Source organism: Lissotriton vulgaris, chromosome 10 (assembly GCF_964263255.1).
Source record: "Lissotriton vulgaris chromosome 10, aLisVul1.2, whole genome shotgun sequence".
Lineage (NCBI taxonomy): Eukaryota > Metazoa > Chordata > Amphibia > Caudata > Salamandridae > Lissotriton > Lissotriton vulgaris.
In genome coordinates, this window is record NC_141698.1 from 938,112,845 (window position 1) to 938,140,647 (window position 27,803).

A 27,803-nucleotide genomic window follows, 5' to 3' on the forward strand; every position below is an offset into this window, starting at 1 on the left:
TCTCTTTCTATGCTTATATCATATCTATGCTTCTTTCTGTTACTTTAAATAGTATATCTCTCGGTGAGACAGACCAGTGTGGGGGTGGGGGCGGCAGCATTCGATTCTGGACCACACGAAAGGCTACACAAAGACCAAAGAGAAGAGATAATCCGTTTTCTGGTTTCTGACCGATGTAGGGGGTAAGCTGTTTACATTTTCACTGCTGTCTCATCTCTGCAGATCCACAGCATAGAGCAAGCACTGCTATGCTGCTAGTTATATTTGTTACCAGAGTGGTGGAACAGTTTTCAGACTGGGGTTATGCCATCTATGTTACCCCTGTGAAAAATCCAAGCGCGACACAAAGAACAAGTGTAGCAAATGAGCCACGCTCATTCCGCAAGAGAGTGGTAAGGATGTAGTATGTAGCTGGTGGTGCCTTTTGGAGCATACTGTTGCAAATATATAACAAAAGCATGGTGCGGTAGCACACTGTAATTTATAGAGAGCATATTTTCCTTTGTAATGGCTACTCATTTTTCACAAAGCAAACACAAGGAGATAATGGACGGAGCGCTGAAACTTTTCAGACACTCACCGCCAATCACAAATCTGGGTTGAATCCATCATCATTCCTTAGCTCACTTCGCCACCCCAGTTCAGACACAGCTACATGCAAATCCATCTTGACCCTGTGCCTCATGGGAACAGTTGAGCCTGAACTGCCAAGCCATGTCTTCCCTGGACCAGAAACAAGCATCCCAGGACCGGTCCAGGCAATAGCAACAATTTCCACGGTCTCATATGCAGGTCTCTGTAAGCCTTGGGAGGATTCATGACCTTGTCAATTGGTAATTTCATTACTTATCTGGAACTTCACCAACATTCCACATCTAACATTTTAGTGGATTTCTCCTAGGATAAAACACATTCCTCTCCTTTACAATCAAACAGGGAAAAATATGCATAGGTAAAATTAAACAACATACATGAAATATATATACTGTATACATGAAATAGTTTCACAGAATACAGATTTGAGGAAAAAGAGAAGGTGAGGAAAACACACTTTTACAAAGGAGTGTTATCTTTATATGCCACCACTTTATTGAGATTCCACACCCTTCCATATTCCATTTTGACAGCATTGCGAAACAATTTCACAACTTTTTGAGGGCATGACATTTTTTAAATATCCTTTGACTTCACAGATTTCTTTATTAGTACCATATCTCCTGCATTGAATATGGTCAAGGCAACAGATTTCTTATCAGCATACTTCAACTTCCATTTCTCTACAGTTCTCATTTCCAAAGCATCACTTTTATTTGTCAATTCCCACTGCATGCTACCTTCCTTACCCCATTGCAACTGTGTAGGGGGCAATTCCAAGTTAGCTTTCTTCCCGCAAAACTGTTGAAAAGGTACTTTCCTGGTTGTTGAGTGTGGATAAAAAAAATCTATAGGCATACAAAAGTTTTCTCAAAACCTCTTTCCAGTTTCTTCCAGCACTTTGTTGCAATTGGATACACTATTAAATCTCTCAACAGAACCTTTCTCTTATAGGTGATAGAGGGAACACTTCCTAGGTTTAATGCCTTTCTGAATTAAGAATGTTTCAATTTATGCAGAAATGAATTGCAGATCATTGTCAGTCAGGAGCATCCCGATGGAAGATCTCTTAAAGGAAACCGATGACTTTTTTTTGTTTCAATCCCACTCCCAATGCCAATCTCAGCCCAGTGTGAAAATTGATTAACCAACATGCTAAGGTCAAACAATATCAATAGCAACAAATCCCATTGTGTCATAGTCAGGTCTCTGTAAACCTTGGGAGGATTCCTGACCATGTCAATTTTTTCACTCATTGCACAATTTAAGCATTCCCTGATCATTCTTTCAATCAAAATGTCCATCCCCATCCACCAGTAACTCATCGGTATTCTTCCTCTGGTCTTACTCATTCCTTGATGCCCCTCGTTACCTAGTCTCACAATCTTCTCTCTTAATTCCATTGGCACCACCTACCTCAGACCACGCTACAGTACAACATCTTCACAAGATAATTCACCTCTCTATTTCCAATATTCCTTCATCATGGAATCTTTTTTCACTCCTGAGCTCCACACATCCTGCATGGCGCTTGTTACTTTCTGCAAAATGGGATCTCTTCCCACAGCATCCAACTAATCTTCATGCAATATACTTCCTTCAGTATTACTGCACACCTTCATGCCCTCATCTTCATATCAATCATCCACCTCCCCCACCGAGCTCAACCTTGACAAACAATCTGCCACTTTATTACGTGACACTGGGACATAGCAGACTTGGAAATCAAATTCTTGTAGCCCTACCATCCATTTACTTAGATGCATAGAAATCATGTCCAGACGTTGATTGCCAAACACTTTCACTAGGGGTTTATGATCTGTCAATACAGTATCTACTCTTACATATTCCTACAGGCATAGAGCTCTACTTGTTGTATACCCCATGGCAGAGGGAGAAATTCCTACTGTTGAGATTCAGAACAGGCTTTATCTGCTCTTCGTTATTCTTTTTTCAAGAGTAATAGTTGCCCACCCTGCCTTTGTGATTAAGTATCACAGCAAACCCTATTGCACTTTATTGTAAATGTTATGGAAAATATACAAGGTTATTTCTATTGCCCATTTAAAATCACACAAGCTTAGGTTATGCAGACCAGCTCGTATCTTTTTACAGACTTTTTAGTGTAGTTCTTTGTCGTAACTTTATGAACAAATAATTATTATTCATATCCTGTATGTTTTATTTATTTGTTGCTGTAATAAAATTAGAGTTTTTATCATTAAGTTAATCAAAGAAATGTATTTCTTGATTAATGTCAATTGTGGAACAACAGCTAATTAGGGGGACTATTTATAAATTTATTCCTAAATATATAGCCCAATTCCAATTTGGTTCAAAATGTCAGAACAGTAACGTTGGTTCATTTTAAAATCCTTTGTGTAAATAAATTTCTAAAATAATCAACTGTGTCCAAACTGCCATATTAAATATCATTGCATCAACATCAAATTGATAAACAAACACCATGAAAAATAATGTGACCAATATAGCGAACCTATGACAAAATGTGTAGTATTACCCGGGTGAGAATTCAGCTGTATTACAGCAACAGCTTATCCCCGAAATATTTCAAATACAATGGGCTGAAGCAAGGCTGTATTCTGGACCCTCTTCTGTTTACTATATACATATCTGACCTTGCTGACATTTTAGTACAGTCCTTGGATGATGCCCCAAAGCTGGAGTTCATTTTTTAGCATATGCAGATAATTTTGTCATTTTATAAACCACTCGGAAAAGCCTACAAAGGCAACTGAATATAATGCAATCTTTTAATGTAGTTAGGTATATATCAGGGCCCATGCCAGGGAGTGCTACAGGCCATCGATAGATTTTTCACTACACTTACACTCCCCCAGATTCCACTAGAAGACAAGAAACTACTAGAGAAGAAGATTCGGCCCGAGGATGTCAAACATGCGATCAGAGCCCTAGCCCGGAACAAGGCCCCATGGTTGGACAGCTTCCCCCTAGAATATTATAGCACCTTTGCGGCCCACCTAATCCCACGGCTGGTCATCATGTATAATGACGCACTTCACAGAGGGGAACTACCGGGGTCCCTATGGGAATCGATTATAGTCACCTTCTTAAAACCACACAGAGACTCTACCCTCCCATCCTCCTACAGACCAATCACGCTACTCAACACGGACTGTAAAATACTGGGTCAAATCCGAGCAGAAAGATTTGCTACGATTCTGATCCCACTGGTACACCCAGACCAAAATGGCTCTGTTCCAAACTGCAACACATCACAGAATATACGCAGACTGTTTCACATATAGGACACTGCGGGGGGGGGGGGCGGTTTCGCAATGCGGCGTGCCTAATTCTAGATCTCGAAAAGGCGTTTGACACCCTGTTATGGCCCTATTTATTTGAGGTGCTCCGGAGAAATAATGTCGGCCCGGGTATAATGGCATACACAAAGCTCCTTTACACACGTCTCACTTACATAGTTCGGATGGGTAAATATATCTCCCCAGCTTTCACAGTGGAAAGGGGGACCAGGCACAGATGCCCTTTGTCGCCTCTCCTGTTCGCCCTAGCGGTAGAACCCCTGGCGATACGCCTAAGGCGGGAGGGAGCAGACTAGGGGATCCCCCTAGCGGGTACTATGCACTGTGTGTCCCTGTACGCAGACGACCTACTCATTTTTGTCCGAGACGCCACGAAAGATCTAAGAGTCATCTGGCAGACTTTTCAACACTTTGGGTAGGCCTCCGGACTCAAGGTAAACTGGGAGAAATCCTCGCTCTACCCACTGAGCCCCCACCTAGCCCCATTTGAGGCCCGGATTGGTGCCCAGTAGCTCACATGGAACGCGGAAGCTCCTAGGTATCTGGGAGTGCGGCTTTACCACACCCCAGAGGATTTATATGAGGGGAACCATCGTAAGGCGTTGGCAGGACTCAGAACAGCTGTAGGTTTTTGGAAAACTTTACCGCTGGCCCCCATAGGCAGAGTAGCACTGGCGAAGATGATAATGGTCCCCCGATTCTGTACCATTTCACTAACCTCCCCGTAATTCCACAGCAATCGTTTTTTAAGGAGTTAGATAGCCTGCTCATCGAGCTCATATGGGGTGGGGTCGGCACCAGGTGGCATTGTCAACGCTCTATCTACCCACAATGGCTGAGGGCTAGTGGGCGCCAGCGTTTGAAGCTTATTTCTTAGCTGCACAACTCCAGTGGCTATCGTATTGGATGGCGGGGCGCCACATTGAAGAGACTATCACCAGGGACGGCCCTATGCCGCTTCCGGCAGTTCACAGACTACTGCTACCTGGCACGAAACCCCTACGCACACGGCCACTGCAGATGTCCATAGCCCGCACCTGTATGCTGCAGATACACAGGCTGTCTAAAACGAGGCCGCCATATTCGCCCCTGCTACCACTGATAGGGTTTCCTAAAGGGGATACATACTACACAGCAGGGGCACTCCAGGTATGGACTGACCTGGCAGTTACAGAGATGGAATCCTTTTTTGAAGAGGGACAGTTGAAGACATATGATCAGATGATGGAGCAATATGACCTCCCACCTGGACAATTTCTAGTACACAGACAGCTATTAGATAGTAGCCGAAGGCACTGGAATCCGAACACAGGGGAGTCTCCAACACACCCAGTGATTCACGCGATTCTCCACATGGGAGGGGGGCGGCATTTGGTCTTGTGGCTGTATAGAGCAATTTGTGAGCTGATCCTCCCGTCTCTTTAACCCTTGCGTCAAAAGTGGGAAACGGACATAGGTCGGGTAGTCCATGACAAGGAATGGAGCACAGCTCTGGAGTACCCCAAGAAAGTCTCTAGAAATGCAAGATTCAGGAACATACAATTTAATATCCTCCACAGGGCCTACCTCACACTGCACCGCCTCCACCGATTCTTCTCCGATATGCATTTTGAGTGGCCCCACTGCCAAACCCCAGCAGCAGACTTCAGACACATGTTTTGGGACTGCCCCACACTTACAGGGTTCTGGAAAAGGGTGCATCGGACACTCACAGCGGTCACCGGTCTCACAACCATGTCCACATGGGAGGCCTGTGCGCTCGGGATCTTCCGCAGGCGGAATTCGAGAAAACACAATACAGATTCATGTCCCTAGCCCTCCTCGTGGCGAAAAGGGGAATAGCCATGTACTGGAGGTCCCCAACAGGACCCCCAGAAGCAGCCTGGATAGGCGCCATGACCAAGTGGGGTAAGGCGGAGGAGGAGACGCTTCAAGAGGAAGAATTGCGGGGAATCCGCAAACACCCCAATTCCCTGGACTGGGCACAATTGATGTATGATTTCGCACAGGCGACAAACCCCCCAGAGACACCCATAGTCATACCACCTATGACCCCACAAGCCGACCCGACCCCAGGCACCTCTGAAGCACCACAATGACACCAATCACCCCGGGCCCGCAAGAGAGTGCTATCCCCACCAAAAGGTTACCCCACTGTCGGATTAAGGACCACCACAGGGACCTGAGCCGTATGGTCCCCTCTGCCCCGGGCATACGACCAGACATCCACATTCAACTCCCATGAACAGTCAGGGATATGAGCAATACCATGTAAACACAGCTGCACACTTCCCACTCCCCTAAGATCCCTCCCTTCCCCTGGTTCGTTCCAACGGTTACATACAGTTTACTAGTTTACACTGGAGGGAGGCCCCCACAAGAGAATAGTTGGGAAGGCATTTCTAAAACAATGATACGACAACCTTAAGGGACACACCTTTAGACACCCCCGCCAGGTGCACCCACAGAGACGGATAATACCCAGAGCCGGGACGCAGGGTCACCGTTGCACTAGGAATGGGATGTGGCTCTTCCATATGAAGTGCACGACATGGACGGTGCAGCGACATGTAATGTGTACACGCGGACCAATCACCCCAATAACAGTTGAACAGTACAATACATCTGTATGGCATTGTGACTTGGGAATTATTTGTTCAAGTGCCCTTTGTAACATTACATTCCTGCACGGATCTAACAATGTTGTAACGAATGCTAAAACCCAATACAAATATTAAAAAAAATAATAATATTTTAATGTACTTAACAATCTGCATACATTTGAATAAAACAAAGGTAATTTCCTTTGGACAGTGGAGTACTAACTTTATCTGGACAAAAGGCGTTTGCTAGTTAGAAGAGGTTCTAGATTTTGCATACCTGGGAGTCACAATTGACAAAAACGTAAAATAGAAATCTATGTTGAGACGTTAAGAAGCAGAACTCTAAGTGTACGAGAGAATAAAAAGGTTCTCAGCAGTGTGGTTGGGGGGAACAATTGATCCTACTTTAGATTTCTCAAAAGCCAATATTACCTCAATCCTTAAATATGGGTCTGTAGTTTGGAGTTGTAAAAGAATTAAAAAACGAGATCAATGTATTTTAACTCCATCGGAAGACTTTCAAATTTAAGGCAGTCAACATGACAGTGTCCCTGATGCTTAGAATTTGGTCTCACTTATTTGACTGCCATGGCTAATATTAGAAGCGTTAATTATCTTCTAGATAGTAAATAGGCAGGAATTAGTACTTTAAAAGTAATCATTAACAATGACATGGCTTCAATCATGTCCAAGGCACTGTCGTCTGAAAGTTCAATCATTAGGCTGCTGTCAAAATATAATCTTCCAGCATTGGGGGTTTGAATAAACAATCCTTGACTATCTCAAAAGTTAGAGATAAAATAAGGCATTAAAGCAGGATGTCTTCTAAACGATATGGAGGCTGTAGAAAGGCACAAACAATAGAAACTTGTACTTTTTCAAGACAATGTTACATCGGTTATGATATTTGAGCCTAGGAGAATAATGTTCACATGCGCTTTAGGCTTCTACATCTTCCTTTTAAGGACTTCAATTGCTCTTGGAGTTCAAAGAGGCAAACTTACAGTATTTGTAGGATGTGTGAATTAGCCTATGAGTCCATTAAACCTTTTCCATGTTTATGTCCATCATTGGTAGAGGCCCAGAAAAAATGCCTTATAACCATTTTTAAGGCTGCAGGTATACAAACAATTGGGGAGGCGTTATGGTTCTGTTTTAAAGCGATACATCAAAATATGTAGCATATATGCTAAAATTCATTAGTCAGGCTCTCAGGCTGTGGAAAAGGTTTTTAGACTGAAGACTGATGACACAGGCTGGGATTGATGCACTAGTTTTACCTTTTATAGCTAATGTTTCTTTTTTTAATGTAAATATGCTAAAAGTAACTTTTAATATGTTGATTTTATTTATGTAAAATATTTTATGTAGCATACATGGAAGTGTAAACAACATTTTCCATCACTCAATCTATGAAAACATGATTAATCGTTGCCACTTAATATCACCCAACTTGATAGGGAAAGAATGAATGGTTGAGTCGGAAATGAAGACGTAGTCTCTGTCTTTGTCCTGTTGTGTACAATTTGTTTATTCTTTATGGTGTTGTATCTTTTGTGTCATGTGTTATGAATGTGTTTTATGTATTGTTTGCGCTAGTATTTAACATCAAAAAGTAAAGATTCTACCCTGCACTGCCAGATTTCAGCCAAAGGGACTAGAACTTGTGGCCAGCAGGTCCTACATAGTGTGGTATTAAATTGTGCACATGACTGATTCCCAGCTTCATAAAAATTGTTTTAAAACATTGCAAGCTCAAAGAATTGATATTATCCATGTTTTTTTAAAGAAAGGGGAGGCATGTGCAGTCTTTCACAATGGCTTAGACATAACTCAAGACAGTGACTGGACTATCAGTGATTGACAAGAATCACTCATTAAAGCCCCTCCCCTCATCATGTCCTCTGCCAAAAATCTGAACTTCACTTCCAGCAATTAGCACCATTCCCTGTTCCAAGAGCCCCCCTCATTTCTGACAAAGACACTTGCTGCAAATCAATTCACCCAAAAAATCCCCTGCACAGAGCTCAAAGCAGCCATGCCAATTTCCACATATCATTCCTGTCCATTGCTCTGCCCCCTACCGTACCCTCTGATCACTGTTTCCAGCTTTATGGTATCCATCTTCTGGCCACATATCCTGTGCACAGTAAAATCAGTCATCTTTGCCCACCTTTGCAAATTTCCCCTACTTCACTCAACTCATGAGTGAAGTTTAAGCTTTTACTGTGCCGATTGACCCATAATTGATGGTCACTCTGTAGTGTAGTTCCTATATTCCCAATAGGCTCTGCCCATTGGAATAACATAAACGGTAGTTTAGACGTAGGACTGAGGTCGACGAGGTCTCTACTGAATATGTTAGGCTTAATTAGGTATGCCAGCTAGCGCAGAGGTCACTAGAAACTTTCTCGAATGAACAGGAAGGAGTTAACTTTCGTGATTAGACAAGAAGGGATTAGCTTCTGACAACCGCATAAACATGACAACTTTGCTCCCTCCAGAATAAGGAGTATATCTCCAGAGTCGTGTGAAAACAATAGATAGCTATTTCACTCAGTCAATCGTGCATGCTTAGTTTCACCAGAGTGCAGAGAAATAGAGAGACGGGCGTTTTCAATAAAAGTTGTTATTTATTGAGCAGTCTTCTTTCTCATGCAAGAGAAATGAATTGCCACAATTGCAATACTTGTCATAAAGTAAAGTGCGTACAGTAAAAAGAGTATTATGAAATAATAATGTAAAAGCATTTATATGGTTTCTGAGCCACATGATACTTAAAACGGATAAAATATATACAGTTACATACAATGATAATAGTTGACTAAACGTACTCAACTGGTGCTTCTAAAATACGCCTACCTTGGTGTACCTAACCTAAGCCTAGTACGTGGGAAGGAGTAAGTGAGCTGCAGTTTAAGTTAAGTTAGTTTTGCCAAGAATCTGAATCAAGAATTCTCTAAGGGTCTAATCAGCTCCGTACCTTGGTTTTAGAATGAAGGAGGTCTTGTATCTCGTTCTCAGGACTCAATCTCCCAGCAACCCGCAAGGGTGACTGGAAACACTGGAGCTGGATTTCTCGACAGGAGAAAAGACAGCGTCTCTCTCAGTGCGTCAAATGGGAGGGTCGGCTTCCTTCGGCACTCGCATCAGCTGGGCTTTGGGTAAGTAGATAGCCGCTCTGCTCCAAACTACCATGTGTTGCTTAAGGCAAATGCTGGTATATTTATATACCGGTATTTATACCTGGAAGGTGCCGAGTTTTTTACGTAGGTTGGACATAAGACATCACTAAGAACTGTAACTAAGAACTGGCAATTCTTTCAGGACTCGCAGGAGTTCTAGGACAAATCAAAACAAAAGCAGGGGGAATTCCCGGCCTGCTCGATTCTTGGTTTGTTTAAAGAATGCGTTGTACTTTCTAGGAGTCTTAAGGAAGTAGCCTTGCCGTATTTGGACTGCATTGGCTATTACTAAATATGGATATGATTCTTATGCCTTTATAAGGATATGATTTGATATAACCACATAAGGGCATAAATCTGGAATATTTATTTAGGGTCCTAGATACGTTCACAACACCCACTCCACGTATAATGTCCATCATTACTAAATACTAAGCAATATATAAACATATAAGTATGCATGTGTTTTCCAGCCCACCCCAAAATACATTAAATTGCATTTGAAATGGTATATATACACGAAAATGAGTATTATACTGTACGCTTTCAAGCAGTGGTATCATTCAGATAAAATTTTGTTCATTTAGAATGTTGACTGAATGAATCACGAAAATTACATTCATGAAATGGCTCTTAATACAGAAAAAAAGGTCAAGACCATTTCATCACATATTTATACAAGATTGTACATGTGCTAGAGGCTGATTCAAAATATTGTCTCTAGAGTCTCTAAGAATAGAAGTTCTGTTCTCTAAGAATTGTTCTACTTTAAGTAGAGTACCATGTGCTAAAAAAAAGTAAATATTTTGGAAATTGGGAAACAATAATTTCGCTTTCATGGGAAAAAATAGTTCCAAATGTTTTCAGTAGTGTTGTTTATAAAAACTGAAGGCCGAATTCAGAGTTCAGGGAACGCTGTGTGCTCGCTTTTTCAAATATTATTCTCGTTGTTAGGAGAGAACATTACCTCAGCTAGGCCAGCAAAAAATTTGTCTACAACAGTAGGTGAAAGTTGGGCCAACGCTGAAAAATCAGAAATAGTGCATATAGTGCATTGCCATCATCGGTGTTCAGATCAGTAATGTTCACAGAAGGTTGTACCTGTGTGGTGCCGCTTTCATCTCGTACTTCACCGCCACCTAATCATAATGGTGAGGTCTCAAAGAATGCCGTCATCAGAATTGGTAGCCGCTGGGGACAACACGTTGCATGAGTCGTTACCGGACAAAGCAATGCATCGATATCCATTGATACTGCTGATGGTAGTGTAAGACAGACGTCCAACACGCATTCTTCTCCGCATAGCAGACATCGAAGCACAGGTAAGATGCAATTGGTCTGAACGAAAGAAACCAGGTAGTAGTCAGATCTCCGAGGACCTTAGTGATACGGTCTCGGTATCGTATTGCTAGGATCGTTTCTTCCATCGTAGCCTGAGTTTTGTCTGTGACTTGGCTTGCCATATCAGAGCAGGAGGAACAAAAAAAATCCCTGCTACGAGTCCCAAAATAAGAGGCAGGCCACCGAAAAAAGAATGCACAAAATTTGAGAAGATGCCCAGAACTGTTTCAAAGGGTGTTAACAGTCCCGAAAAAATTGTCTTAAATACATGTGCGATGCCACTGGTATCTGACATGTTTAAGATTGGCTTAACATTTCTACGAAATGCACGGGGCAATTTGTCGATAATAGGGTATGTATCTCTGCCGCTGTCCTTGCAACTTGCAGATCATACGTCTCTTTGGACAAGGTTAAAGGCACAATTGTTTGTAAAAGAATAGACTTCATTATACTTAAAGTATCAATTCGAATAAAAGAGATATTCACAGAAGGCCATATTGCTGCCTCCATGTCTGGATTGCTGTTCGGATACAATACTTGCATACAACAAATGACTCTGGAAGTAACACTCACAAGATAGGCTTTTCCTGGCATCATGCCACAACAGCTGTGGTCACTACCGTTGGAAAGTTGTCTGAAAAAGGGCTCCATCTGTGTAGCAGGGGTGCCGTACAGATGACATGAAAAGTTGTCTGATGAACCTTCGCTGGCTCCAAGCAAGTTAATTCCTTGACACAGAAGTGTACCGCTTAGTGATTTTTTACAATTGTTACCACTAAGAAATACCTCTTTTTTCCCTTCACTATAACATCTATGTGTATAAGGTAAATTCCAGGTCGATTTGATGTATCCTTTACCCAACCTTTCATACAGGCCTGCTGGTATATACTTTTGGCAGTATTGAAACTGAAAAGTTGTTATCGGGATTGTGGTGCCATGTATTATCCATTCAATGACAGGTCTTTCTGACATTGTCAATGGTAATCTTTTTAGTTTTTCAATGCTCAGCACCGTATAGTCTGATCCTTTTTGTGCCAATGAGATTTGTCTATCAGTAAGGTTAAAGATAGAAAATAATGACGTTGTGTTGATTAGACGCCATGGCACGTAGCCTGAACTGAGATTTTGTAGCATCCAGCCTAGCTGTACAACAGAACGTAATTGGGACTGGCCTTGTTGTAATATTATCCTGTTCTATTATATCAATAGCAGATGATACAATGCTGTCCAGTGAATAAATTCTGGAGGACAGAGTCGTTAACCCATTGTCCACTACAGAAAGTGATTTTTCCAAATTAATACGATCAATTTCTCGTATTTTTTCTGCGGTTTCAATTTGTGTTACTTTCCAAGCTTCATCGTAAGCTGCGTATATACCGGCGTATATGAAACGTTTTTGACTCTGTTTACGCGGTCCCATTATGAAATCTCACAAGTCAGCACTTTCTTTAAGTAAAGTTAAGTATTGCTTAGTTTCAGGAAGTGTGGATCTCTGTAGCCAATCGAGGCATAGTTTTCCTACACTATGGGGCCGATCAGGATCGCGGACGGACTTGCGTCCGTCCGCGACCCCAGAGCAGGAGGGAACCTCCGCATGGCATGCGGAGTTCCCTCCTGTGCAATTAGGATGTGACCGCCACCCTGGCGGTCACATCCTCTATTTTTAACATTGCGGCGGGTGCAGCTTCAAGCTGCACCCGCGGCAATGTTAAAAATGCACGCATTGCTTTGGCATGCAGAAAGAGGCAGGCACCGTGCGGTGCCTGCCGCTTTCTGCATGCAAATGCAGGGGGGTACCATAGGTACCCCCCATGTGCACCCCCCACCCCCCCTTCACCTAGGGGGCCCGCAACGGGCCCCCGCAGTGAAGTTCCGTATGCTTTTCCACGGCGGGAAACGCGCCGCGGAAAAGCATAATTCACTGCCCATCCTAATATGGTGGACGGTGTCTGAGAGACACCGTCACCATATTAGAGCTTTTCCGCCGCGGTTGTAAGCCAACCGCGGCGGAAAAGCTGCGGACGGAAACCAGGACCCACCAGCCATCCTAATGTGGCGGTGGGTCCTTGGTCAGTCCGCTGCGGTTTTTCCGCATCCTCGGGGCCGGCGGTGGCTTCCGCCGGCCCCGAGGATGCGGAAAAACCGCAATCCTGATCGGCCCCTAAATGTTGTAACTATCCCTGGATGTTGTCTGTGGGAATATCTTGGGTCTGGCCTGTTCTGTTTGAACCCCTGTATTTTGTTCAGGAATCTATCTTGACAGTTATTAGTGTCTGTGGGCCAGATCAACCATTTGTTCCAATCAGGAATTGTTCTGTTTTGTTCCAAAATATAGGACACGTCTAACCCCTCATCTGTAGTGGTGTTTCTATCAGGCATAGGCTTTGGTATAGACAGGTTGTTTAAATCTTTTATCTTGGCTAGACCAAGACAGGTTGTTTGTTGAATGGTGTCATTCAGGAACATTATTTGTTCTGGGATCATGCAGGCTCTAAACAATGATTCTAAACCTTGTACCTGACACTCTTTTGTACCCCAGATGGTTTTTGTCTCAATATTATTTTTCCAAAATTCAAAACCAAATGTAGACATTTTTTCATAAAATTTTTCAGAATAAATCAGTTTAGTATTTGTCAACATGTTTTTTACTCCTGTCTTATTTATAATTTTTAAATAAAACGTTTCTGGGTTGGTGTAATTAAACCCTGAGAAGTATGGACATTTCTCATAAAATGTTTTTGAACTGACTTTTGGCGAAGTTGGACAATGTTCCCATTGATTATAACTGAAAATATTTCTAGGATTAGCAGATTTATGCAGATAATGATGCCCAAAGTGATTGAAACAATACATTTCCTCATTATTCGATGAACCCTGTAAATGATTATGTTCTGTAAATTTAGCTGACATTTCTAAATCTGACATCATATTATTAATATTTTCAAAGTCCCAATCATCAGAGAAAGTACTAGGTGATACAAAGTCACTTAAGGAGATCTTAAATTGGTATGGATATTTCAAGAGCTCAACCGGACCATAGATTTCATAGTCAGTTTCGTCCCATGCTATACCACCAGGTACAGGGATGGCTGTGATGTTTACTGATGATAGTTCTCTTTTTTCGATGTGAGAAGATCTGTGTGGTTTCAGGACCAAGTTGATGTTCTGACTTGCTGTGTCCATTGTACTATATTTTACATCAATAAATCTACCCAAACTTAAAACCAAGATGAGCCACAGAAGGAGGAAAAGTACACCTAACACAATCCATAATTTAATCCATGGTAAAATCAGATATGTTTCTCTCAGTTGATGAAAGAGCTCTGTAATTTTTTCTTTGAAAGTTTTTGTTGCTGGCTTGTCTCCATGTTCACTTGGATCATCCGAAATGTCACCAAAGTTGATAAAATAGCCCGATGCAGTTCTGTCAATTGGTGGAATAGCTTCCGGATTTCCATTGGTCTTTGGATTTTCTTTTGTTACATTTGTATAGTCAGAGGCTACATCGTTGTAGACAGGTGTTTCTTGACGAACTGTTGCAATTTGGGTTTCAAGAGGCACAAGTTCCATGGCTTTGTTGCATAGTCCTTTTTTATTCACTGCAGGTTTATCAAATGTGATTAGTCTCTCAATTTGAACCTCTTGGATTGTAGCAAGATTTGGTCTTCTGCTATTTCTTGGGAGTCCACTGGGCCTACTACTTATTATTGGCCACATGGTGGTGGTTTCACCAGGTCGATTGATACAATTCGGTTCTCCTTTTTACCAGCAAGGGGCGGTAGTACTACTGATCTTGTTCCGCTGACAGCTAAGACAGGTACTACTTTTCTGTAAGAAGGCCCAAATTCCATCTTTACTGCGATTTTTTCTCTGACCAGATCCCCGATCTTTGGAATCCAGACAGGTCTTGCTGGGACAGGTGGTTTTTCTTCAGTGGTCGTTGGCTTTAGCTTTTCGTTACTTAGACTTTTTCTTGTTTCATTCAAGTCCTGTGAAACAGCCAAACGATCTTTGATATCAAAGGTTTTTTTTTTCACCACTGAAGTCTGACAATCCAGGTCCTGGATGATCATTCTAGTACCAAACAAAAGTTCGTACGGACTGATGCCTCCTAGAGAATTTCTTGGCATGTTATTAAGACTACGTTGGACACTTATTAGATGTTTGATCCACCCGTCACCCGAACCTAATACCCTCCCTGGTATAGATTGCTTTATGTCACGGTTTTTTCTCTCCACTACCACATTTCCCTCGGGATGGAATGGACTAGAATACCACAATGCAATGCCCATGCTGGCCATGGCCTCCTTGTAAGTCCGAGAGCTAAACGCAGGACCCTGGTCAGAATGTAGCATGCCAATTGCGTATATGCCGATAAAGACTCGCAAATCTTTTATAACAGTTCTGGCGTCAGCCGAGTGCTGGGGCCACATCCAAATGAATCTTGTCTTAATAATTATGGGATCGCATTCTTCTGTCTGGATGTCTGCGTATAGATAGACTGATGCTGTCTAATAGAGGTGTCTGGGCAGGTGTGTGGTCCGGTTCACAACTGCGGTCTCTGTTGCAGTCCTGACAATTCATTGCAAAGTTATAAATTTGCACGCTCATCCCTGGCCACCAGTATTTTGATTATAATTCTATTAGAGATTTCAGGATCTCTTGGTGCCTCAGACCCAATCCCATGTGTGCTTCTTCAATCAAGAAGACTCTCCGGTTCATGTTTGGAATTACTCTATCCCCCACTCCAGGGTTTTGAGCAAACGGAACGTAGTTCACATCAATTATGTATGTGTTGCCGAGAGGATAGTTTAAAGGTAACACCGCATAATTGCTTTCCATTGAGGCTTTTACTGCAAGCAGCGTTTCGCCATCTATTTGTTTTTTGGTACCCTTTTTTGTAGCTAAGGAAGCCGAGTGATCAGCTGACGCTGTGGTTCTGTCAGCCAATGAATTCCCTGTAACGTGAACGCCATCACGTTGAAGACTCTGCGTATGTATCACGTGAGTCTTTTGTAGTTCTTTCTGCAAAACAACTACTTGTTCCCATAGTTTTTGATGCTTTATTGTGGCACCTGTCTCATCTTTGTAACCGTTTTTTATCCAGGTCTGCATGGAATTATTGTAAGACCGGATGCAGTAATGCGAATCCCACACTATTAGTGTGGGGAATTCGAGATCGGCATTTTCAAGCGCCATCTTTAGAGATCTTATTTCAGCTCGCTGAGCTGTACAGTTTTTGAGTGATTCGGTTTTAGTGACCATCGGTCTGAATTTACCTAAGCGCCAGCGACCTTTAACAATCGCGCACGCAGCATTGTAAATTTGTTTTTCCACAACGTAGTGTTGTGCAAATCTGTCCGTGTAGTTTACACAAGTGTTCTGTTCGACAGCAGAATTTCGATTGACAGAGGGCATTCATGTTCGCATTCCAGATCTTCTAGTTTTTCCATTTTCGGATCAAAAGCGTGTTTCACGTCTTCTGTAGCACGAGAATTTTCCCATTGTATCCATTTTGGATCTAGAGCTATAGCATTTAGAATACCTGGTCTTGTTACTGCCTCAAGGGCTGATACTGCTGTCCAAACAGATATGCTCTTCCCTTGGGCTAGGGCTCTTTCTTTTGCTACAGCAGTTTGAACCGCAGTCAGAATTTTTTCAGTAGAACTGAATTTCATTTCAGCTTGTGTGTACAAGTGATTTGTAAGCTATGGTACCGTTTCTCCCTCATTAGAGGTCAGGTATGTGAATCTGCATCTTCCTGGGATGACTAGGATTACAAGGTTGCGTTCGTTTTGCGCGTGTTTGCAGTTTTGTTTTAGTTAACATGTCTGTCTGTAATGATCGTAAAATTTCTGTGTGTTTTTGAGTCCAATTAATTGGTTTAAAATTAGGTTTTATTAGTTCGTAGGGAGTTTTAACTCTCTCTGCATAATTTAGAATGTATGTTCTTCCGAAATTCAGGAAACCTAGAATTGATTGTAAGTTTTTCAGCGTTTTTGGAGCTTGGAGTACTGCACACTTCTCTAAGAAGTTGTCTGCTAGGCTTTTGCCTTCACTTGATAATTCATATCCTAAAAATAGGACAGTTAGATGGGCAATTCGTGATTTTTTAAAGTTAAATTTGTACCCTTCAGATGCGAACCCAAGTATGATGGTGTTCACTCTTTTCAAGTGTGTCTTCAGGTCATCGTCTGTAAGATAGATGTCATCGACATAAGATAATGCCTCATCATCATACATTTGTAGTAATGAGCATATTGCATAAAGTGGGTGGGCTCAAGTAGGAGGGGCAAGCATCAAGTTCATAAACACGTGGTCAGAAAGGAAAGGTTATTCCATTTCCTGACCGAGTGAGAAAGATGTGAAGTTGTTAGCAGGTAAGGGAAGTAATGGCCTAGGGGGCAACATGACGTGCGCCAACAAAGATGGAAAAGTTTTTAGGAAGAGTTAATCGTATACTGTGTGTTAGTCTCCAGGGAAAAGTTTAAAGGTGGTAGCTTATGTAGGCAGATGATGTTAATCATCAACTTTGTGAGAAGGTGCTATTGCAAAGAGACTGATTACAAACACTTTTGAGTAAGATTGAGCAGTGCAAAGAATTGAATTAAGAGTAAAGCGCATGAGGCTGTGTTTTTAAATAATGCATAGAAATATAATACATGTTGAATTGTTTATCTTTCAGTTTCCCCTGAGGAAGGGCCCTTGAGGCTTGAAATGCATTGGGTTTTAAATAAACTGCTTTGAAATGGACTGGCTCTGGTACGTGTTTTTGCATAGAGGTTCGGATGGCCCGGCATCAACATGAGAAACTTTGGAAATTGCTTTTCCTTGCACGAGGATATTTAGAGTGATGAACTTTCAAGAGAAAAAATGATGTATTTACAATAGGAAAAAGAACGGGGAGTAAAACAGGAACAAATGAATAGTATGATTGCAAATGCAAAAAGAAAACGCTGTGCCACGGGCTTGGGACCAAAAGGTGTCCCAGGATAATGTTGTTCAGTTTCACACGTGTTCTATGGGTTGAGCGCGTTGCCGGTGAGCACGCAACAATTAAAAGTTTCACGGATCAGAGAAAGGAAGAAAATATTTTTGAAAAAAAAGGGTCTGCTACCCAACTAGTTATGAGACTTAATTAGGTATGCCAGCTAGCTCAGAGGCCACTAGAAACTATTTTGAATGAACAGGAAGGAGTTAACTTTCCTGATTAGACAAGAAGGGATTAGCTTCTGACAACCGCATAAACATGTCAACTTTTCTCCCTCTGGAATAAGGAGTATATCTCCAGAGTCGTGTGAAAACAATAGATAGGTATTTCACTCAGTCAATCGTGCATGCTTAGTTTCATCAGAGTGCTGAAAAATAGAGAGACAGGCGTTTTCAATAAAAGTTGTTATTTATTGAGCAGTCTTCTTTCTCATGCAAGAGAAATTAATTGCCACAATTGCAATACTTGTCATAAAGTAAAGTGCGTACAGTAAAAGGAGTATTATGAAATAATAGTGTAAAAGCATTTATATGGTTTTTGAGCCATCTGATACTTAAAATGGATAAAATATATACAGTTACATACAATGATAATAGTTGACTAAACGTACTCAACTGGTGCTTCTAAAATACGCCTACCACGGTGTACCTAACCTAAGCCTAGTACGTGGGAAGGTGTAAGTGAGCTGCAGTTTAAGTTAAGTTAGTTTTGCCAAGAATCTGAATCAAGAATTCTCTAAGGGTCTAATCAGCTCTGTACCTTGGTTTTAAATGAAGGAGGTCTTGTATCTCGTTCTCAGGACTCGATCTCCCAGCAACCCGCAAGGGTGACTGGAAACACTGGAGCTGGATTTCTCAACAGGAGAAAAGACAGGGTCTCTCTCAGGGCGTCAAATGGGAGGGTCGGCTTCCTTCGGCTCTCACATCAGCTGGGCTTTGGGTAAGTAGATAGCCGCTCTGCTCCAAACCACTATGGGCCGGGATGCCCGCCACCCCTCCCAACACCAATTCCCCATGGGAGGAGACAGACACAGATTTGAACTTTTGGAAGGCGGGGGGGCCTCACGACCCCCCCGGCCGTATTTATTAAAATATGAAACAAAATTTAAAACTTTAAATTAAAAACGTTTCATGAATCATGTACAAATTCAACTTCAATTACATTTTGATGAAGACAGGTATTCAGGATAACCTTAACAAATCTCTAATACAAAGGTTTCCTAGCCGAGTCTAGCATCCTGATAAATGCATTCCATTTGAATTTGTACAACCTAACATTAAGGGCCAACGGCAAGGTCTTAACCGGTGTCAGATCCCTATCACCAACTTCCCGCCCTCACGGTGTGAGAGGCGCATGCGCAGAGGACTTTACCCTCGCCGCCAATTGTAACTTCCCTTGTCGTGGGGGCCCCCTTTCACTCGACGCCATCTTAAGGTCGTCTGAGTTCGTGTGCAAGGTATCTGTAAAAAGGACAGCGTGGACTCCCCCCCCCTTCCCCACACTCTCTTCCGCCGGAGCGGATATCCGGCCCCCGGGAAATTCTGGGGAGGGGCATATAGCCGTCTCCCCTGGGAGGGGCCTATGGCCGTCTCCCCCTGGGCGACCCATCCGTAGTGGGGTCCGCCCCCCCGTGGGAGGGGCCAATGGCCGCCTCCCCCCGGGCGCTCCCATCCATAATGGGTGGTGCCCCCCCTAGGGACCTTGAAATCACTGCTCACCGATCATGACCTTACCGCCCGACCAAGACTAAATGATTACGACAATTATTTTACCTACTAAGGAAAGAAAAACTATGCCTAAACTTGCAACAGCTTGATAAATCCACTGATTTCAGCATTGCTACAAAGGGAAAAAAGGTCCTAAAGAAAAGCACAATCTTTATTGAATCCATTCCTTTACATGTCTACAAAGGAAAAAAGGCCTACAAGCAAGTATTTAATTACGTGCATACCCTCGTCATCCATTTTATGATGCAAGCAATGATTGCAATACATGTTTTATTACCATCAAATAGCAACATTCGATATTTCTTCATTTCACACACTTTGCAACAAGGGGCTGGTGGGTGGGTCAAAAAAGTGCAGCTTGTTCCCTTGAGGGCTCACGAGCGACGAGTGGTGCAGCCTTCAGAGCGCAGGAACAAGAGGAAGCTTCCCTGGATTCCTGCACCTTTTATCCAGCTGCGGGAGGGCGGGGCCCCGCCTCGAGCACGCCCATCAGTGCACGGACTTCCGGGCGGGTGTTTAGGACAACCCTTTTTTGGGTGGGAGGAGCATGTTCCGGCCACGCCGCTTCGGGCATACCAGCCGGGACACGCCCCCTGCCCACAACGGTTTCCCGGGGGATCGGGGCACCCATCCATACGTTCGGGGGGACCGAGTGGTCTCCCCTTTCCATATGGGCCAGGATGCCCGCCACCCCTCCCAACACCAATTCCCCATGGGAGGAGACAGACACAGATTTGAACTTTTGGAAGGCGGGGGGCCTCACGAGCCCCCCGGCCGTATTTATTAAAATATGAAACAAAATTTAAAACTTTAAATTAAAAACGTTTCATGAATCATGTACAAATTCAACTTCAATTACATTTTGATGAAGACAGGTATTCAGGCTAACCTTAACAAATCTCTAATACAAAGGTTTCCTAGCCGAGTCTAGCATCCTGATAAATGCATTCCATTTGAATTTGTACAACCTAACATTAAGGGCCAAGGGCAAGGTCTTAACCGGTGTCAGATCCCTATCACCAACTTCCCGCCCTCACGGTGTGAGTGGCGCATGCGCAGAGGACTTTACCCTCGCCGCCAATTGTATCTTCCCTTGTCGTGGGGGCCCCCTTTCACTCGACGCCATCTTAAGGTCATCTGAGTTCGTGTGCGAGGTATCCATAAGAAGGACAGCGTGGACTCCCCCCCTTCCCCACACTCTTTCCGCCGGAGCGGATATCCGGCCCCCGGGAAATTCTGGGGAGGGGCATATAGCCGTCTCCCCCTGGGAGGGGCCTATGGCCATCTCCCCCTGGGCAACCCATCCGTAGTGGGTGCCGCCCCCCTGTGGGAGGGGCCAATGGCCGCCTCCATTATTGTGCCGACCACTGGTTTCCGAAGATTGCACCAAACCCCACGCTGCCCGCCGAGTCGGTCCATAAGCCGAGTTCTGCCGACGAGGCTGGGGGTTTGCTCCATACCACTTGGCCGTTGAAGTCCACCAGGAATGCCAGCCAAATGAGCATGTCCTGGCGAACCTCTGCCGACAGTCTTGTGCGGTGGTGCCCTTCCCTAAGGCCCACCATGGATTGCGCAATGGATCGAGAGAAAGGGCGAGCCATCGGTATCACTCTTAATGCAAAATTAAGCTGACCCACTGTCTGTTGTAACTGGTGCAGGGTCACCTTCTCTGTCCGGAGACACTGTAACAGGGAAGCCCTAAACTTGGCAACCTTCTCCGTCAGCAAACGGAAGCACCCCTCCTCCAAATCTAGTTCTATACCCAGAAACTAGAGGGAGGTAGTCGGCCCCACTGTTTTACCTGGCGCCAATGGAACCCCGAAACCCCGCATGAGCACGCAGAAGTCCTGCAATGCATGCGCGCAGTCCCGAGTGCCCGCTGGGCCAAGAAAGAGGAAATCATCAAGATAATGCATCACATGTTTGTGCCCTGTGGCCTTAGTGAACGCCCACTCCAGAAATGAGCTAAACATTTCAAAATAGGCACATGAAATTGAACAACCCATTGGCATGCACATATCCATGTAGTATTTTCCTTGAAACGTGAAACCCAGCAGGCGCTGGTCTTGAGGATGTACTGGGAGCAACCTGAATGCAGATTCAATATCTGATTTAGCTAACAATGCACCGGGGCCCAGGCGATTCAACAGTACCACTGCGTCATCGAACGATGCATACTTTACAGAGCATACCTCGGGGTCAATCGCCTCGTTTACTGAAGCCCCCCTCGGGGCCGACAGATTGTGAATGAGTCTATACTCCCCCGGGTCCTTCTTCGGAACCACTCCTAATGGGGAACACACAAAATCAGCCACTGGTGGGTCGCCAAATGGTCCTGCCACCCGCCCCAAGCTAACCTCTTTTGCGATCTTTTTGGCGGCAACTGTTGGGTTGTGTTGAATAGACAACTGGTTTTTACAGGAAGTGTTCCCACGAAAATTGCCTGCCGGGATCCTGAAGCCATATGAGAAGCTATCTCTCAGAGTCCCGGCGGACGCATGATCAGGGTATCGGTTTAGCCAAGGGGTCAAAGCCAAGATATCTACGGGCGAAGATGTTCGCTTCCGAGGCACCGTATCAATCCTGCTTGGGACCCCCCTTCCCTCCTGTGCCATTGGCCTTGGATCGGCAACTGGTTTCCGGGTGTGAGGAGTTTCCACAGCCTGAGCACGCGTGCCGGACCCTACACGTTCCTTGCGGCCTGTTACACGTTCCCTTATTGAAGCCCCAACACACCCCTCTCCTACTTCCATTCCCGCCCGATCTAGGCTGGGACTCCCCCCCCCGGAGTTCGCACGAAAGGGCTGCGACTGCCTCTGTGGGAATACCCCGGAGCCGTTTGTGCTCGACCCTGAACCACTCGCTGAGCCTGGCAAGAGCTGTGCATGCCATGATACTGTATCCAGACAATCCCATGTCAAGGCCTCGTTAAACTCCTTCGCTTTTCTAAAAGCCATATCATAGCCTTTCCATTCATCACCTCCACACTTCGCATGGAAGTTCGTGATCCTGCTCTGATAACATGCCAAGTCACTCAACACATCTGGTGTACGTTCTGCGATAATCGCCACAAAGATAGAAAAGGCCCTGATTCAGTTCATCATTGTCTCTTCGACCCTGAATTCCGCCATCTTGGCCCGCCATACACTGGGGTGCCATAAATCCTTCTGGGTCTTTGCATACTCTAACTCTCGATGATCAGTCAACAGTGAAAACATGTTAATGTACTTGTTGGCCCACACCATCTCTTTCGTAACCATGGGAACATGTTGAGCCAAGCTTTCCCGCCTTGAGGGTACTGCGCCCTCCCCCACCATCGGTAACGATCTCTTACCGGATTCCGCTGCGCTTCCAGCCGCGTCCGTTGTCTTCTCTTGGTTGTCAGCCGGGACCACCTTCACCACCTGAGGAGAAATAGAAGGCACATTCGCTGTCCCGGCATCCCTTGCCTGCCGCAACTGCTCGATAATTATTCTGGCCTCTTCGGCCGGGTCTCCCGAAGCCGCAGATCCCCCCACTCCCTTTTTCAATGGTAACTCTGCCGCTAACTGAAGCGCTAATTCCGGGGGCATCTGGTCGTTCACCAGCGGTGTGATGACCACGGGGATAGGCAACCCCCCACCCGGTACCGGTACCGGGCTGGCCCCTGGCGCTACTGGAATTGGTGGAGTCTCTACCAGGACTGGGGCCTCGTTAGGACCCGTTTTCCCCTTCCTCTTTTTACCCTTATCCCCTGGGGTGACGTTCGGCAACGCCGGTCCTGTGACCCTCTTAGGTTGTCCCGAGGGGGCAGTTTGGGCCTCCATCTGTTTCCTGAGGGCCGTCAAGTCGCGATCTAGTCAGTCTACTTTACCGAATTTTCGGTCCATCACCGCCACCTGGTTCACCAATGTGCGCAGCATCCTTTCCATCTCGGAGCTCTTTCCGGGCTTCTTGCCAGGCATGTCTGCATTTGATCAGCACGACCTGTCCTACGGAAGCAACTCGATTTCCAGCTACGCCTTGATGACTGAAAGAGAAAAACAAAGATTACAAGTTCTCAAAAAAGTGCAGCTTGTTCCCTTGAGGGCTCACGAGCGACGAGTGGTGCAGCCTTCAGAGCGCAGGAACAAGAGGAAGCTTCCCTGGATTCCCGCACCTTTTATCCAGCTGCGGGAGGGCGGGGCCCCGCCTCGAGCACGCCTATCACTGCACGGACTTCCGGGCGGGTGTTTAGGACAACCCTTTTTTGGGCGGGAGGAGCGTGTTCCGGCCACGCCGCTTCGGGCATACCAGCCGGGACACGCCCCCCGCCCACAACGGTTTCCCGGGGGATCGGGCCACCCATCCATACGTTCGAGGGGACCGAGTGGTCTCCCCTTTCCATGTGTGTTGCTTAAGGCAAATGCTGGTATATTTATACCTGGAAGGTGCCGAGTTTGACGTAAGGTTGGAGATAAGACGTCACTAAGAACTGTCACTAAGAACTGGCAGTTCTTTCAGGACTCGCAGAAGTTCTAGGACAAAACAAAACAAAAGCAGGGGGAATTCCCGAACTGCTGGAGGTTTGGTTTGTTTAAAGAACGCGTTGTACTTTCTAGGAGTCTTAAGGAAGTAGCCTTGCCGTATTTAGACTCCATTGGCTATTACTAAATATGGATATGATTCCTATGCCTTTATAAGGATATGATTTGTTATAACCACATTAGGGCATACATCGAGAATATTTAATTAGGGTCCTAGATACGTGCACAACAACTCAACAGAGCAATCTACCAAAAACTGGTTTTTAGCATTTTGCAATCATTGTGGAAGTTCTTCCCTAATGACCACAAACACAGAAAATGCTAATCATTATGCCAGATATTTCTTAGCCATAAGCTAGCACCGTTGTCTCATTATATTCACTATTGTGCATCAACATTGACTACGGATCAGTGTCATCATACTTTCTTAATAATCAGTGTATTAGTAGAAGGGCCATTATTTGAATAGCACTGTAAGTGCTACTAACCAGCCAAGAGTGACCGTAGAGTGTTTTAAGGTGTTGGGACGTATACAGATTTGCATATCACAGGCTAAAGCTTTGCAAAACCAGGTGATAAGAATCAAATTGTCCATTTGATAAGGAAGGTGCTTACCAAGGGACATGTCTCAAGATGATGGCAAATCTTGTTAAAAACAGAGACTTAAACCATAAAGAAGCATGCTTGTCTTAGATATCTACTCAGCCAGGACTATAAGGACTAAAAGAATGGCTTGGCTTAACCAAATCCCAAAGGAATTAGGTTAATTATTAAGAATTTTAGAACACTGAAAAAATATGCAAATATTGCATGTGGCCCATTAAGAGAGAAAAGCTTTCGCAAATAGGGTCTTTAATCTGACTTTGTCTTTTTATCTGTTACATTGTTTTAGTATTTTCCACTTTGACATCATTTATGTTCTATGCTATCCTCTTTTTAGCTATCACCTTTATGCCATCCGTATTTTAAATCCGTCAAAAATAAATTTGAAGGTAGCCTACAGAAACAGGTGAAAGTTAAGAATTTGTTTTAGATTGGATGGCTGTGTGATTTCATAATTCAATTGCTGTTGGGTTGGTGTAATAAAGAAGAGCATATAAGACTTATACCAAAGGCAATGTGTAAAAATGGACACCACACCAGTTTAGAAAAAAATATATCTTTATCTAAACTCAACAAGACCCAAATGACAAAAATCCAACATACATGTAATGAGAATATGACTTTTCAAAGTTTTCAAAGGTTTCAAGCAACTGGGTCCATAGAAAACTATGGCTGCATGAATTATCACAAAGTGCCCATAGATACATCAAAATTCCCAGCCGCAGAAATGGGAAATGTCGAGAATCAAAGAGATGTGTCAGTTCCTGAGACCTTAGGTAGGTGATACAACAATTCTGCTGCATGCAGGAGAAGTGATGTGTTGAATCCGGTCTGTAGGGGGAAGTGATGCATTAACTCCAGAACGATTCTGGTCCGTGGCTGATGTGTCGGGAAAACTTGCTAGACAGGTATGATGTGTGGATCGTCGATCGATGCTGCGGTGTCGAGCCGCACTGCATCTGTTTCTTCAGCCACGATCCCTTGATGCGTTGGTTCTTGCAGCAGCAACAGGTGTTATGTTGGTTTGGCAGTGGTTTGGCAATGCATGGAGATTCTTCTAGCATGGGAGAGCCGCGTTGGAAAAACAGCCCCAAGAAGGGCGATGCATCGACTTCTTCAGTTCTTCTTGTCTTCCATCCCCCAGCAGCAGGGACCATAGGCCCAAAACTGGAATAGGCACCTCCTGGCAGGTCAGAAGTCTCAGCAACAGAGTTCAGGGGAGCTGGGGGCGCAGTCTTCGTGTCCCTGAGACTTTAGAACAGGAGGCCAGCACACATAGGCCCTTGGAGATCTTCTTCAATCAGGTTCAAAGCAAAGTGCTAGTCTTTGTCCTTTCCTTGGCACAAACAGCAACTGCAGGCTAACCCCACACAGCACACAACAAAGGGGCAGTACTCCTCCTCACAGCACTTCAGCTCTTCTCCTTGGCGAAGGTACCACTTGAGTTCAGAAGTAATCTAAAGTTCTGTGGTTTTTGGTGTAATACTTATACCCCAACCTGTCTTTGTTCTCTCCTTGCAAGGGTCACTGAGCTCAGTCCAAATCAGTCCTGTCCTCACTGTTGCAGTATGACCACAGGGGGTGGAGACAGCATTGTGCAAGGTGGACAGGCCCTATTCAGGTACAAGGGAATCTCCCACTACTCTAAATGCAGCCAAGACCCATTCATCTCAGCTCTGAGTCATCCAGGAAGGGCTAGGCACACCTCAACCCCACTAATGGCTGTCTACAGTGAATGAACATCCCCAGCCGCTGTCACTCCAATACCAGACAGTCAATCCACAAACAGGCAGAGGCACACACAGTGGTTAAACAAGAACATGGCTATGTTCTAAAAGTGGCATTTTCAAACACACAATTTACTAAAAGATGTGCTATTAAATTCTGCGTTCAAAGAGCCTAAACCTTATTTCCCCATCTTGTTCCAATGGGAAGTTATACTTGTAAGCTGTTACAAGGTATTGCCCATTCTATCCTATGGGAAAGATAGCCTTTCAATAGAGTAAAACTAAATTGGCAGTATTTCACTATCAGGTCATGTCATACACACCCATACATGTCCTACCTTTCACAAACACTGCACCCTGCCCATGGGTTACTTTGTGCCTTACATGTAAGTAAAGGGAAGGTTAGGGCCTGGAAAGTAGGTACACTTGCCAGGTCGACAAGGCAATTAACAAACTGTACACAGCACTGCAGGGACACTCATGTGGGTGGTACAATCAGTGCTACAGGCCTAAAAGAAGCATTTTATTTACAAACCATGGCACACTTAGTGCACTATACTAGGGACTTATCAGCAGATCAAATATGCTAATTATGGATAACCAATCATGTTCACAATTTACATAGAGAGCATATGTACTTTAGCACTGATCAGCAGTGGTAAAGTGCCCAGAGTACGATAGCCAACAAAAAAAGGTCAGGAACAAATAGGAGGAAGAAGAAAAAAGTTTGGGGATAACCCTGAAAAAAAGGGGCCAAGTCCAAGAGAAAGTCCATTGTCCACTTCTGCAACTCACTCACTGGACACATGTTTGTGATCTTGGCCTGACACTTCTCAGTAAAAATAAATTTTATTAAATTGTCTCTTTCTTATTTTCATATCAAAATATAAAGTTTGCTGGATTATAAAAAATTTAATTGTGCATTTTTTTATTTTTTATTTAAAGCACACCCTTTCAATTAAAAAGTATAAAGAAATAAGGCATACATCTAATTCACACGTTATGCCTAGTATATATTTGATATGGGAATAAGACAGATATTGTATAACAGACACATTTATGTAATATCCACGTTAATTTAACAATTGATCTCCCAAAACATTTGGTTGATTTGTTTGATTTACAAATGTCAACCCTTTATATAAAGTTGTAGCTCCCCTTTCAATTTGTGGCTTCATCATGATTTTTTTCTCTTATTGAAATTGTTAAAATATATAATTTT